General features: G+C 45.4%; 1 long non-coding RNA gene across 2 annotated transcripts in view; it reads right to left on the reverse strand.

Annotated features, from left to right (window-relative positions):
• The window catches only part of LOC140846128 (uncharacterized), a 42,229-nt gene that overhangs the window by 13,584 nt on the left and 12,203 nt on the right, over positions 1-16,442 (reverse strand). Inside the window, exons 1-2 of one of the 2 annotated variants that reach the window (XR_012125039.1) lie at positions 15,683-16,079; positions 13,297-13,417 (exon numbers count right to left, since the gene is read on the reverse strand). This is a non-coding gene — a long non-coding RNA (uncharacterized lncRNA). Of the gene's footprint in view, positions 1-13,296; positions 13,418-15,682; positions 16,080-16,442 lie in introns of those variants that run through there. The other variant, XR_012125038.1, reaches the window with a different exon arrangement.

Raw genomic sequence — 16,442 nt, forward strand, 5'->3', positions numbered from 1 at the left:
AAAGAAAGGCTGGCACTTTGAAAGGCTTCCCAACAGCAAGAGGGCTGCTAAAGCGGCAAGGATTACACAGAGCTTGCTGCTCAGGAGAAAGGACAGGTAGAAAATATCACCCTGTCACACTCAGCCCAGCAGGTTGGGAACTTTCAAGAGCTTCAAGCGCTCTATCCCCCTGGCTGGCAACATAGCGCCAAGGCCCCCTACTGCAATATGTAACCTGCCACTCCTTCCTCCCGGCTGGCACCTGCTTGCAAACCTGCTGCCCCCACCATTGTGCCAGCCATGAGGTGGCCCTGCCTTCAGCAGCTACAGAGGCATAATGCAGAGGCTCCTCCCTGCACACTTGGCCCACTGTCCCTGGCAGTGGAGGCAGGCACTGCAGCCGGGAAGCAGGAAAGAGCTCTTTCCTCCCAGCAGGCACCAGCACCACTCACCTGTGACGCCCACCATTGCTCCAGGGGCTGAACAGCCCCAGAGAGTAGATTTTCCAGGCACTAGAGGGCGCCACCTACACAAAGTTATTATTCCATACTATTAATCACAAATATTAAATGGCAAAAGAACCTGGTACAAATAAAAATCCCACAAACACCAGAAAGAGGGCTAAGTGAAACTGAAATCATCAATCTTCCTCATAAATATTTCAAAATAAAAATCATAAACATGCTCACAGAGTCACAAAAAAATATTCAAGACCTAAGGGAGAACTTCAAGAAAGAGATAGAAACTTTGAAGAATACAGTATCTGAAATGAAACATACAATGGAGGGATTTAAAAGCAGATTAGATGAGGTAGAGGAGACGGTAAATGAACTAAAAATTAGAGAACAGGAATACAAAGAAACTGAGGTACAGAGAGAAAAAGGGATCTCTAGGAATGAAAGAATATTAAGAGAACTGTGTGACCATTCAAACAGAAAAATATTCACATTAAAGGGGTACCAGAGAAAGAAAAGAGAGAAAAAGGGGCAGAAGGTGTCTTTGAGGAAATAATTGCTGAAAACTTTCCCAGTCTGGGGAAAGAAATAGTCTCTCCGGCCATGGAAGTGCGCAGATCTTCAACACAAGGGACCAAGGAAGACAACAAGACATATAATAATTAAAATGTCAAAGATAAAGGACATGGACAGACCATTAAAAGCAGCCAGAGAGAGAAAAACAGATCACATACAAAGGAAAGCCCATCAGGCTATCATCAAACTTCTCAGCAGAAATCTTACAGGCCAGAAGAGAGTGGTATCATATATTTAATGCAATGAAACAGAAAGGCCTTGAACCAAGGACACTGTATCCAGCATGATTATCATGTAAATATGAAGGAGGGATTAAACAATTACCAGATAAGCAAAAGATGAGGGAATTTACCTCTCACTAACCAACTCTACAGTGTATTTTGGAGGGGCTGCTATAGATGGAAGTGCTCCTAAGGTTAAATAGCTATTACCACAGAAAATAAAACCACAGTAAAGGAAGTAGACCAATTACTTACTAAGCAAATATAAAATTAAATTAACTATGCCCAAAGTCTGGCAAGGGATACACAAAGTGTACAGAGTATGATACCAATATATAAAGAATGGAGGACGAAGAAAAAGAATGGAGAAAAAAAAAGAACCTTTAGATTATGTTTGAAATAGCATACTAAGTGAGTTAAGTTAGACTGTTAGATAGTAAAGAAGCTGCCCTTGAACCTTTTATAACCATGAATCTAAAGCCTGCAATGGCAATAAGTACATACCTTTTGATAATCACCGTCAATGTAAATTGACTGAATGTAACAATCAGAAGACACAGAGTGGGAGAATGGATAAGGAAACCAGACCCATCTATATGCTGCCTACAAGACACTTATTTCAGACCCAAAGACATACACAGACTAAAAGTGAAGGAATGGAAAAAGATATTTCATGCAAATAATAGGAATAAAAAAAGCAGGAGCAGCAGTACTTGTATCAGACAAGAATGATTTTGAAACAAAGAAAGTAACAAGAGACAAAGAAGGACATTACACAGTGATAAAGGGGTTAGTCCAACAAGAGGATATAACCATTATAAATACCTATGCATCCAACATAGGAGCACCTACATATGTGAAACAAATACTAACAGAATTAAAGGGGGAAATAGAATGCAATGCATTCATTCTAGGAGACTTCAACACACCACTCACTCCAAAGGACAGATCCACCAGACAGAAAATAAGTAAGGACACAGAGGCACTGAACAACACATTAGAACAGATGGACCTAACAGACATCTACAGAACACTGCACCCAAAAGGAGCAGGATACACATTCTTCTCAAGTACACATGGAACATTTTCAAGAATAGATCATATACTAGGCCACAAAAAGAGCCTCAGTACATTCAGAAGGACTGAAATTGTACCAACTAGCTTCTCAGAACACAAAGTTATGAAACTAGAAATAAATTATGCAAAAAAAAAAAAGCCCACAAACACATGGAGGCTTAATACATAATCAATGGACCAGTGGCCAAATAAAAACAGAGATCAAGCAATATATGGAAACAAATAAAGACAATAACTCAACAACGCAAAATCTGTGGGGCGCAGCAAAGGCTGTGCTACAAGGGAAGTATATAGCAATACAGACTTACCAGGAAAGAAGAAAAATCCCAAATGAACAGTCTAAATTCACAATTAATGAAACTAGAAAAAGAAGAACAAAGAACACCCAAAGTTAGTAGAAGGCAGGACATAATAAAAATCAAAGCAAAAATAAATATAATCAAGAAGAAAAAAATAATACACATAATCAATGATACCAGGAGCTACTTCTTCAAGAAAATAAAGAAAATTGATAACCCCCTGGGCCAGATTTATCAAGAAAAAAAGAGTCTACACATACAAATAGAATCAAAAATGAGAAATAAAAAATCACTACAGACACCACAGAAATACAAAGAATTATTAGGGAACACTATGAAAAATGACATGCCAGCAAACTGGATAACCTAGAAGAAATGGACAACTTTCTAGAAAAATATAATCTTCCAAGAATGACCCAGGATGAAACAGAAAATCTAAACAGACCAATTACCAGCAAAAAAAAAATTGACTTGGTAATAAAAAAAACTACCAAAGAACAAAACACCTGGACCAGATGGCTTCACTGCTGAATTTTATCAAACATTTAGAGAAGAACTAATACCCATCCTCCTTAAAGTTTTCCAAGAAGTAGAAGAACAGGGAATACTTCCAAACTCATTATATGAGGACAGCATCACTCTAATGCCAAAACCAGGCAAAGACACCACAAAAAAATAAAATTACAGACCAATATCCCTGATGAACATAGATGCAAAAATACTCAACAAAATATTAGCAAATCAAATTCAAAAATACATCAAAAAGATCATCCATCATGATCAAGCAAATGTAAAAGACACTCATGAGAGAATTAAAGAAGACACCAATAAATGGAAATACATCCCATGCCCATGGATAGGAACCTGCCTAAAGTAATCTACAGATTCAATACAATCCCTATCAAAATAGTATTTATTCCAGGGATGCAAGGATGGTACAATATTTGAACATCCATCAAAATCATACACCACATCAACAAAAAGAAGTAGAAAAATCACATGATCATCTCCATATATGTTAAAAAAGTATTTGACAAAATTCAACATCCATTCTTGATAAAAACTCTCAACAAAATGGGTATAGAGGGCAAGTACCACAACATAATAAAGGCCATATATGACAAACCCACAGCCAACATCATACTTAACAGTGAAAAGCTGAAAGCTTTTCCTCTAAGAGCAGAAACAAGACAAAGATGCCCACTCTCCCCACATTTATTCAACATGGTACTGGAGGTCCTAGCCATGGCAATCAGACAACACAAAGAAATAAAAGGCATCCAGATTGGTAAGGAAGAAGTTAAACTGTCACTGTTTGCAGATGACATGATATTGTACATAAAAAACCCTAAAAAATCCACCCCAAAACTATTAGAACTAATAACTGAATTCAGAAAAGTTACAGGATACAAAATTAATACACAGAAATCTGTTGTATTCCTATACACAAATGATGAACTAGCAGAAAGAGAAATCAGGAAAACAATTCCATTCACAATTGCATCTACAAGAATAAAATACCTAGGAATAAACCTAACCAAGGAGATGAAAGACCTAATACCCTGAAAACTACAAGATACACATGAGAGAATTAAAGAAGACACCAATAAATGGAAATATATCCCATGCCCATGGATAAGAACCTGCCTAAAGTAATCTACAGATTCAATACAATCCCTATCAAAATAACAATAGCATTCTTCACCGGACTAGAACAAATAGTTCTAAAATTCACACAAAACCCCCGAATAGCCAAAGCAATCCTGAGAAGGAAGAATAAAGTGAGTGGGATTACAGTCCCCAACTTCAAGCTCTATTACAAAACCACAGTAATCAAAACAATTTGGTACTGGCACAAGAACAGAGCCATAGATCAATAGAACAGAATAGAAAGCCCAGATATAAACCCAAGCAAATATGGTCAATTAATATACGGTAAAGGAGCCATGGGTATACAATGGGGAAATGACAGCCTCTTCAACAAATAGTGTTGGCAAAACTGGACAGCTACATGTGAGAGAATGAAACTGGATCACTGTCTAACCCCATATACAAAAGTAAACTCGAAGTGGATCAAAGACCTGAATGTAAGTCATCAAACCGTAAAACTCTTAGAAGGAAACATAGGCAAAAATCTCTTGAATATAAACATGAGCAACTTTCTCCTGAACACATCTCCTCAGGCAAAGGAAACAAAATAACTCACATGCCTCAACACCCAAAAAGCAAATAACCAGATTAAAAAAAAGGGAGGAGGATATGAACAGACACTTCTCCAAAGAAGAAATTCAGATGGCCAACACACATATGAAAAGATGCTCCACATTGCCAATTATCAGGGAAATACAAATTAAAACCACAATGAGATATCACCTCACACCAGTTAGGATGACCAACACTGAAAAGACAGGAATCACAAATGCTGGTGAGGATGAGGAGAAAGGGGAACCCTCCTACACTGTTGGTGGGAATGCAAATTAGTTCAACCTTTGTGGAAAGCAATATGGAGGCTCCTCAAAAAACTAAAAATAGAAATACCATTAGACCCAGTCATTCCACTCCTAGGGATTTACCCAAAGAAAACAAGATCCCAGATTCAAAAAGATATATGCACCCCTATGTTTATCACAGCTCTATTTACAAGAGCCAAGATATGGAAGCAACTAAGTGTCCATCAGTAGATGAATAGATAAAGAAGATGTGGTACATATACACAATGGAATATTATTCAGCCATAAGAAGAAAACAGATCCTACCATTTGCAACAACATGGATGGAGCTAGAGGGTATTATGCTCAGTGAAATAAGCCAGGCAGAGAAAGACAAGCACCAAAAGATTTCACTCATTTGTGAAGTATAACAACAAAGCAAAATTGAAGGAACTAAACAGCTGCAGACTCACAGACTCCAAGAAGGGACTAGTGGTTACCAAAGTGGGGGGGGTGAAGGAGGGCGGGGGGGTAGGGAGAAAGGGATTGTGGGGTATCATGATTGGTACACATGGTGTGTATGCGGTCATGGGGAAGACAGTATAGCTCAGAGAAGACAAGTAGTGACTCTGTGGCATCTTGCTACACTGATGGACAGTGACTACGGTGGGGTGGAGGGGGGGACTCGATAACATGGGTGAATGTATTAACCACAATGTTGCTCATGTGAAACCTTCATAAGATTGTATATCGATGATACCTTAATAAAAAAAAAAGGAAATGACTGTACTAGTAGGGTTTAGGGCAGAAATACTTAATCCTGGTATTATAACAGGTCAAAAGACATGGTGAAAATTTTATAACAAGGTTTATCTAATCTTCCTCCTTCTTACGTTAAATGTGTTCAGCATAGGAGAATGGGTCACAAAATCCTCTTCTCTCAGGGGTTCACAGCCCAGATCTGCAGGGATTCACTCCACCATGGGGGGAGCTGACTAAAGATTACTGGGAGGTGGAGACACGCAGGAAGATAACATCATATTTGGAGCCAAGAAGCAAATTGAAGCCAGGTGAGTTTGTCACAAAGCAGGGCCAGGAGGGGACAGGACTGGGAGGACAGGACCCAGAGGGACCCCAAGAAATCCTCTTTTCTGGTAGATGCCTGACCTACTAATTACCTACAAAAAATCAGAGCAGGTGCTTGCTTCACCAATTAATTATTCAGAAAAGCCCAAAGCAGTGGGAAATGAGGGTAAAATGTTGGTGGAAGGGGCTGTTTTGGAGGATCATGGCACACTTCCTGCGCCCGTTTCTCACTACCCCGGTCTCTGAGGACGTCTGCCATTTCATCAGGCGAAAAGGGGACTTTCTGACTCCAGTCTTCCCCCCACCCCCATCACAGCCCAGGCCTCCAGTGTGTAGTCCCAGGGGGACAGGGAGAGGCAGGAGGGTCACGGGCAGGCGACAGAGGCTGTGCCTCTCTGGCCGGCCATGGCCCATGAGAACGGAGGAGCTCAAGGGACAGCGGGGCTCTACAGTGGGAGCAAGAGCCCCACCCCCAGAGGGCTCTCGGAGGCCCAGCCACCTCCCCGTCCCAGGCTCCTATCTTACCAGCTGGCCTTTGTGATTCTTCTGCTAATGCACCCCCAAGGTGTTGGGCTCACACAGTGTGCCTCCATAATGGTGGCCTTCTTCGTCCTTACCTCTGGGACACCTCCCTGCCACAGGGCCGACGCAGAGACCCACCTTGCCTCCACTTGCACACATGTCCATGAATCTCTCTCTCTCGGCCAAGGTCTGAGGCCTCTCCCTACCCACAGAGTAGCCCCCTCCACCCAGGATCCCAACGGACCCCTCAATACTTTCACTGCAGCAAATACTATGAGTCTCTTTGCCCTCCCTGTGGCCCCAGTTCCCCAATTTACCAAGGCCCTCCCATCCTTCACTAACCTATGTGCACCCCACCTCTACATGGAGCTTCTCCCCCCCACCCAGCTTCCCCAGCCCTCAGGGATTCCCCCCCACCCCCCCGCTTGGAACTCCTACCTGCTATCATGCTGCCCTCAAGGCCCTCGGCCAAAGGCTCTCTCTCTCTCCTGGACTCCAAGGAGTCCCCAGGAAGCAGGACCCAGGTCCCTGCTTCTCACCAAGCCTTCTACAAGCCCTTCAGGCTAAGAATAAGACACTCTAGAAGAATTCCATCTCACAGAAGGCAATGCACTTTCACCAAAGTCTATACCCAGTGTATTTCAAAACTATTTGTCATTCTAGTAGCCTAGTTATCAACTTCCCATCTTGTAAATATATTCCTCCAGGAGTAAGAACTGTTTCTTTTGTTATCTAAGGAAATTGTGAAATACTAGTGTTCAATGGAACAGTTGTCAAATCTGGCTTTGGAGTGCCCCGTATAGTGGAAATTAAATGTTTTCTTCATCTAGCCATACTGAACAGCCGAGATTGCCATGGCCGGTCATTAGAGAGACAGATGCTTCCCCATTCTGTGGGGTGGCTGCAGAGAGAGGCACAGACTCCGGTGGCAGACGGAAGGGGAGGGAGCGAGGATAATCATAAACAAACCGGAATTATTGACTGTCTGAGAGGTGTCGGGCAAAATAAACTGTACCTAGAATTAACAGTCCTTTTACAAAATGCTTTTGGGAGATGGAACGGCGGTTTCTTCTTTCTCCACCCAAAGTGAACTGTGAGAAGAACAGAGACCAACTGTTCCCACTGAAAGCTGCAGGAGTCAGCAGTGGGTTCTGGAATCTTCATCTCACAAAGGCTGATAGGTCAGTTGCTAATGGAGTCAAACAAAGGAAGACTCACTGGCAAGTCAGCCTCTCTCCACGTCTCTGCTGCTAATGGAGGCTGGGTGTGCGGGGTGGCAAAGGCCGGAACACTGGCATCGTTGTGTGAGACCCACACTCCCGGGCACGCTCCCCACAGAGCTGGCCGCCTGAGAGGCTAAGCCCAGGAAAAGCCCGTGTTATCCCTAGAGAGGAGGACAGACGAGACGGCACACCGGCAGAGGCCCTGGGGCTCGCCTTTGCTCTACCTGCTAAAAGGACTCTCAGAGTAGGGTCCTTGGATGTGGGGCCTCATTTTGGGTGGAGGATTAGAAACAGGAGTCTCCAGCTTCACAGAGCAAAGTCGCCCCTTCTGATTAACCCAGCAGATGTGGGCCCCAGCCAGACCACTGGGAGAGCAGAGGGAGGGCAGCAAGGCCAGGACCCTTAGCTGACCCCACAGGTGTGCCCGGGAATCTTCCAGCTACATTCTTCCCCCTAATAGACTTTCTTGTCTGGCATTAGTGGAAAATACCTGAGATGCACAGTTCTGAAAGTTCTTCCCTCGCATATGTAATTGTGACCATGTGTTGCCGTTCAGAGGTTGTGGGGGACAGTGGGGTTTGAGGGTCAGGGCTCCCAGCACAGACACCCCAGAATTCCACATCAAGAAAAGCCACCCCAGTCTGTTACCAGCCAGCCAGCTTTCATACCATCTAATTAGGTCAAGAGTGTAGTTATTTCCATGCTGAGCCCCATGCTTCCTTTCACTGTGCAAATGTGGGCTTTCAGGGAGAGGAAAAAAACAGACCTGTTTCTCATTCTCATATTATTATGATTCTAGCTATGACAGTCCTTATGAAATAACCCCTTTAAAGGAAAACCGCACCACAATGAACCAGCATTCCTTATATAATCTCAAAAAGTAAGTATGTTACACTAACACAAAGGAAAAAAAACATCTTTGTGGTCTTTTCAGGACCGGATGCACCTCTGCATTATCCACAGTGGAGGCCGAGGAGGCAACTGATGTGCGTTCCCAGGCCCACACGCGGAAGAGGCCCCCTCTGCTCCCTGCTCAGCACCCCCAAACAGGAGCAGAGTTCTGGAGGCCCCACTCAGCTCCTTCTAACGGGGAAATCAGAACCTACCAAGAGCCACAAGGACCAGGATGGGCATGGGGCAACTGGCAGACCTGGTCACTGCGAGCCAGTATTTAACAGTCCCCATCACCAGGGATCCAGGGTTCCCCAGTCTCAGGTGATTCATAATGTCTGGCTCCCCATCAAATGGGCCACCCGATGAACACAAGGAGATCTGAAGACACTTGTGGGAGCAGCTGAGCTAAGCTGCACGGTGACCACCACCAGAGGTTGGCACAGGGTTTTGGAAACCTGGGTTATAGCCAGCTATGCCACCCAATAACTATTTGACCCTGGGCTTTTCCCTTCTCTTCCCTGCCTTGATTTCCTCATTTGTAATGTGTGTGTATGTATGTGTGTAATGACAGGGAGGGTCTGTGCCAGATATTCCATGACCAACTCCCCAATCCCACAAATAGCATGAGGCAGTGACCAGGTGTGTGCTAAATACACAAACACAGTGAAATATAGTGAACCCCAGTAGTGTAAACTGCGGGCTTTAGAGTCAGAGAAACTAGGTTAAAATCCAATTATGTCCTGCAACTTCTCTAAGCTGCAGTTTCCATCTCTATCAACTGGGCAGAGGAAGGAGAGCTGAGTGAGAAAGTGCCTGTAAAGGGTCAGCGCACCGACTGCAGAGTCAGCGCTTGGTGACGGGGAATATTCATGTTGCCGCGCCGGGAAGTGGCATCGCTGGTCCTGAAAATCTCCTGACCTCACCGCGTGCTGCCAACAGAGGAGGTGACTTATACCAGCACACAAGTGATCAGAAACAGATGGAAGAATTAGACCTCCAATGCAGTCACCCACTGCTGAACAAGAGAGAGACTGGAACCACTGCAGAGTCTACTTGTAAGTTTGCAGTAAATTGGTGAAGAAATAAATATAAACTTTTAATCTTTCATCCTTGTTATAATGAATTTTACTAGAAGGAATAATCTCCTCAAAAATAGAACTGACAATGGTTAAAATCTCACACTGTACAATTTGTTAGAGTATATAAAGAAACATTAAATTGCCTTGATAAAATTTAAATCTGCAAATATTTGTCAAGGAAAATTGAATTTGATAGAAATAATGGTCACATAAGAAAATTCAGAATGTCAGAAGTTTTAATGGATACAATTTGATAGATGTATTAAATTCTTTTTTTTACACACAAAAAAAAGAATTAAATTCTGTGGAAATAATTTTAGTAAAGTTAAAATAAAAACAAAAAGTATTAGAAACAAGTTCACTAGACAAGATAGGAGACTGATCAAGGCATTAAACTGGCTAAATGGACTCACTTGAGAAAATTCATTACATCTGTATTCATAAACATGGAGTCCTTGGACCATAATCAAAACATCCACGTGAACAGCCGGTCCACACTCTGGGGACAAAGTGCCCAGTGCCCACTGTTGGGCAGCATCCTGAACCCAGGGGAACTCAGGCACCTGTGTAGAGACAGTCTGGCTGAGTCTTGTCTAACTTCCACCATTTAAGACACCATACCTGAGCACCACTTGCTTTTCCAGCAAGCCTGCCCCTCTTTCCCCCACCATCCACTCAAACTAAGCCACTTATCCAGCCTGGTTCCTTTACATCATCCCTGCTTCCTGGCAGGTGTCCCCATGCCCTGCTTCCTCCCTCTCCTTCTAGACTCAGGTCCAGCCCCTGCTCATGGCCTCCCATGTAGTCTTCATGCCCCTGCAACCCATACCTCGTCCCTCCTCATGTTCCCTTGGCTGCAGCCGCCAGTGACCTCCGTGTTGCCCAAGCCAGCCAGGCTCTCAGACCGCCTTTTCTGCCCATCACTCCCTCCTCCCGGTAACCACTTCCGCCAAGTTCCCAGGACTCCCTGAGCAATGATGCTCCTTTCAGCCAAAGGCAACATCCAGAAAGGAATGCAGCTGTGAGCCACTATCAACCTACACCCAGGCCTACTGAGGGCCTCAGTCCTAAAGGGGAGGGGGCCCTGGGCAGTGCCCACTACATGCCTCAAACTCAGCAGGCCCCAAACCAAACTCTTCTGGTCTGGACCACACTACTACCAGTGCCTCCTGACCCAGTTAATGTGCCAGCCTCCTTCTTGACCTGCTTGCTTATTCTATTTCATCCTTCACACGGTCACAGTTAGCTTGCTTTTTAAAAACAGACCTGATGAGGTCATCCATCCCACGCTGGGAGGCAGAGAGGGAGAGAGGCAGGAAGCAGCCAGAAGACCATGGAATTTCTTGGATCTTGTTCTAAGTCCTTAACATGTGTGGTGGTGGCCAAGGGGGACACCCTTCCTCAGGCAGCCAGGCCTTGGGTCAGAGCCCCAGGTGGTCCTCCCTGCTCCCCCATAGGTACGATCTGGTGCATCCAACATACAGGCGCGTAGCTGGAAAAGTAGGAACGCTAGCAGAATTCATAAGCTACTAAGGTTTTAAGCTCATGCCACCAATGAGAAGCAAAAGTACAGCCCATCCCCCATCATGCACTGCGAAGAGCTGACCGGCCCACATTCCTCGAGAGACCACATTATTCCACATGTGCAGCAGGAGGAGGCAAGACGCTCCCCAGAGCAGGACAACACACCCGTGGGAGAAAAGGCCCAGCCCCTCGGCCTGCACACACCTCAGAATGGGATCAAATGGCCACCACCTCAACCTCCAGGAGGTTTTTTTTTCGTATCTTTTAGGTTTGAAGTCTGTTAACACTTACTAAAACACAAATGCTTAAAAAATTACCACAAACTCGGTGGTTTAAACAATACCAGTTTACTCTTGTAAAAGTTCTGGAGGTCAGAAAGTGAAAAGAAATTAGTCCTAGAGAGCTAAAACCAAGGCGTCGGCAGGCCTGGCTCGTTCTGGAGACTCCAGAGGAGAATCCGTTTCCTTCCTGGCCTCTGGAGTCGGCCTGCACTCCTTGGCTAATGGGCCTTTCCTCCGTCTTCAAAGCCAGTGGCGGGACCACGTCTTGCTCTGGCTCTGCCTCTGCCATCCAGTGTCCTTCCTCTCTGACTCTCCCTGCCTCCCTCCTACAAAGGCCCTTGTACCATATGATGCAGCAATTTTACTTCTGGGTATTTTCAAAAAAAAAAACAAAACACTACTCTGAAAATATATATATACCCCTATGTTTGTTGTGGTGTCATTTACAGTAGCCGAGATACGGAAGCAACCTAAGTGTCGATCAGTAGATGAATGGATAAAGAAGATGTTGGGGGCGGGGGTGTATACACTGGACTGTTACTCAGCCAACTATTACAACAGCTGACTAACTCACAGCCCAATCTCCCTTGCCTCCCCTTACCATACGGAGAAGGTGCCTTTGGTATATCGGCACAGACAAGTGGAGTGAATATGCGAATAAGGGTTTTAGGCGCCTGCCACCAACAGAATCTGAATACAAGAGCGAGCCAACCAGCTAAGGCCTGGGCCAGGAAGCGGTGATGGTTACCACTACATCAAAGGTCAGATCCCCCTGGCCCACCATCATGCCCATAACACATGCACCAAGGGAATGAACACACCCCACCTCTTTCCTCAGTGGGACCTCTATTCAGTGCTAAACTGTGATCACAGGTCTCTATTCCTAGACAGGGAGCGCTGTCACCAGACTGACACCCTCACACTGTCCCAGATGGCTATAAATACCATTTTTGTCCCCTACACACTCTAATGACCAAGAGCCAGTCCTGGGATAATAGCAACAGCAAGGACCCTGTCCCTGGCCCCACTAAACCCTGATACCCTCATTATCTGTCCCCGCTGGCAATTTGGGCACAGAAATGGCCCTGAACCCAAATCAGCAAAACAGGCACCTCTCCAATCAGACCCTCACGCCCTCTCCTCCCCTGGCCCACCCGCCGCTCACACACTCTCTGCACCCCACCCCACTGCTCTGCATCCCTCACATCTGAGTGCACCTCCCTGTCTGAACTGCATGCCCCCTTTTTTCTGCCTGATGGCTCTCTGTTTAGTTCTTCAAAATCCAGCTCTCATATCCCAGCCCAATGCACCCTCCCCAGCCTGGGTCACAGTCCTCACCACTTCACGTGGTGACTGAGCTACAACACCTTCGGGACTGAGACACTTTCCACAATGCTAGGGACCCTGTGAGGAGCATCTGACAGGGTCCAAGAAGAAAGCAACTGTATTTTTTCTCACAATTGTTTCCTTTAATCATCTCTGTGTTCAGTCCTTCTTCCCTGTCCCTGGGGGAATCGACAGCAAATCTTATAGCTCCACAAATATTATTAAACACCTACGAGGTCCCACATTGCACCAGTACATCAAAGATCAAATCAGGCAGCAAAACACACCACCACACAAACCCCCTTCCTGCCCTCACAGGGCTTACCTTCCCGGGGGTGGAGCAGCAATAAGCAATGAAATGCCTAGCACGCTCGTTCGCAGTCAGCAGCTGGGAAGAGCAGGTTATAATCCTAGTCAGGCTGAGAAAGCCATGTTTGAGTCCAGACCTGAAGGGAGAAAGGAAGTGGGATGTGCAGGCACCTCAGTGAAGAGCATTTCGGGCAGATGGAGGAGCAGATGCAAGGTCTTGGGCTGGGAAGATGTGGCATAGAAGGGTCAGGAGGGGCCGGCTCGTGCGGAGACCCACAGGCCAGTGCAGGACCGGGGCTTTCACTCAGAGTGAGAGGGAAGCCTCCGAGGGATTGGAGCAGAGACGGGACCTCAACTGACCCCCAGATTAGCAGGTTCACTCTGGCCACTGAATTAAGGAAAGATCACAGAGTAATGAAGGGAATCGGTTTTTTGTCACATTTACCAAAAAAACGGTGAGATAATAAAAATCTGCACACATCCAATTTAAAAGGTCCCCTTCCCTGAGCTCTGGCCCACCGGGGGAGAAGGTCTGTCCATGGCTTCTCTGTAGCCCACCTCAGCCTCCCCCTCCCACACCCACGGAACACATCTGGCCTCCAGGAGGGGCTGGAACCGCGGCGGGTAGGTTAGAGGCAGAGAGGGTGGAGTTGTGATCCGTCATCAGTGTTGTCTGGACTCAGCAGATCCTAAACTCCATCTTTCTCCACGGGTATGGAGGCCAAGGGTTACTTTCCTTTTTCTGAAACCCCTTTTTCCAGCCCTGGTGGGTAAGAGGGTCTGTCACCTGCAGTCCTCTGCCAAGGCCAATGGCTCCCCCTGCAGCCCACCCCCAGCTCCCCCACCCTCAGCACATGGTTCCTGGAAGTCTACTGTGCACTGAGGATTCAGCTCACCCCTCCCAGACAATGCTGTAGGGTGGGGGCCCACCCCCCAAGATTCCCCCATCTGACTCTTCTTTCGATGGGAGCTCTGTCTGGCTCTTTGGAGTCACAGGAATAATGTGCAGCTCACCCCAGCAAACTCCAGATCTCCAGCCCCATCCCCATGCAGCCCGGGGCTCCTGAGCAAGCCCTGCACAGGTGGTCTACCTGGTGCTGTTCCCGAGAAATAGAATGTGAGCTTTGGGTGCAATTTTACTTTTCCTATGGCCACATTAAATATGTAAAAGGAAACAGATTAAATTAATTTAAATAATTTATTTAACCCAATATAGCTAAGATACGATCATTTCAATGTGTAATCAATATAAACATTTGCTAATGGGCTATTTTACATCAGTATTTTTCATAGAAGTTTGCAGAATCTTGTGTGTATTTTACACCCACAGTGCCTCTCAGTTGGGACTGGCCACATTCAGGGCTCAAGAGAGGCATGTGGCTGGTGACTGCCACATCGAACAGCACAGGGCTGACCCCTGGCTTTAGAATGTGAGGTACTTGGCAGCTAAGGTTTCGCTCTCCCCTTCTGGGGTCTTAGCCCAACTCGGAGAAACAGGAAAACACATCTACCATGTTAGGCATGTTTGCTGAGCTGACTGAGCCCAGCGGCCCCACCCTCACAGAGCCTCAGAATGGAAGGGGGGACGGAGGGAGGTGCCCTGAGCCTTCCCTGAGCTGAAGGAGCTGGCAAACCTCTTGGTGTGCAAGGCCACGGAGACCTTAGGGCTCTCATTGATTCAGGGAAGCATCATGTGCATGATTCTCACATAAATTTGAATGTTGAAGTCAAGAGGTGGTAACTCCACATGTGTACAATATAAAATAAAGCTAACTAATTTGTACAGCATATAACGGATTTCAAATCCGAGGGTCTGACACATCTGAGAGGCAGTCCGATCTCACTGCCGCAGAATGAGCTCTGTCAGAGCTGGTAAACAACTCTTTAGTTGTATTATATGCACATCCTCTCACATACAGGCTGGTTGCTCTAACTCACAGAGCTCAGGATAGGTAAAGCCTGGTTTTACTTCCTCCTCTGATTATTAGTAAAAACAATAGCAGCAAGTACGTATGACATGCTTACTCTGTATCAGGCAGTTGTATTATTTGATTTCAACCTCAAAATCCACCCACTGAGGCATCACTAGTGTTATCCCCACTTTAAAGACAGGGCTGCTAAGATTCAAAGAATTTCACCCAGACAGGCTGATAATCAATGTTTAGCTACTGTTAAAGTAGTGTTATCATCAACAATCAAATACAAATAGGAAACACAAAAATATATACCATATTTGTATATACCACCTATTACTGGACCCTACCACTGAACTTATTTAACCTAATATAGCCAAGATATTATTATTTCAACATGTAATCAATATAAATATTTCCTATTGGGATATTTTATACTCATTCTTTTTCACACGGAGTCTTCAGAATCCATGTGTATTTTACACTCACCGTGCCTCTCAGCAGGGACTAAGCCACATTCCGTGCTCGGTAGCCCCATGCAGCTGGTAGCTGCCATACGGAACAGCACAGGGCTGAGCCCTGGCTTTAGGATGTGAGGTACTCGGCAGCTAAGGTTTTGTCCTCCACCTTTGGGGTCTTAGCCACACTCCTCTCCCATGAGGTTGCAGTTAACGTGTCAGCCAGGGCTACTGGCATCTGAGGGCTTGGCTGGGGCTAGAGGGACCCCCGCCAAGGTGTCATCAGCTGGAAGTTGATGTCCGTTGAGAGGAGGCCTCAGTTCCTCCCCAAGTGGCTTTCATTTCTTCTCCAGAGGGCTAGGTGAGCAACCTCACAACGTGGCAGCTAACTTCCCCTGGAGCAAACCATTTCAGTGAGCCTCTTTCGAACAAGCCTGGGAGCCATGTATTATCACCTCTGTCACATTCCATTCCTTATTAAGGAATCACTAAGGCAGCCTGCATTCAAGGGGATGGGACTTAGGCTCCACCACGTGAGAAAAGAATGACAAAGAATGGGCAGGCATGTTTTAAAACCATCAGACACACTCCAACAGGAAAATGAGCAAAAGATACAAATTAACATACATATGAAAGAGTTCAAGCTTGCTAATAACCAAAGAAATGCAAATTAAGCAAACAAATGCCAAGAGACTGGCAAAAAATTAAAAGAATAACAATACTTAGAACTGGTGATAATACAGGAAATACATCCTCTTTTACATATACAGTGTGAGTATAAACTGGTACAG

Source organism: Manis javanica, chromosome 14 (genome assembly GCF_040802235.1).
Source record: "Manis javanica isolate MJ-LG chromosome 14, MJ_LKY, whole genome shotgun sequence".
Classification (NCBI taxonomy): domain Eukaryota; kingdom Metazoa; phylum Chordata; class Mammalia; order Pholidota; family Manidae; genus Manis; species Manis javanica.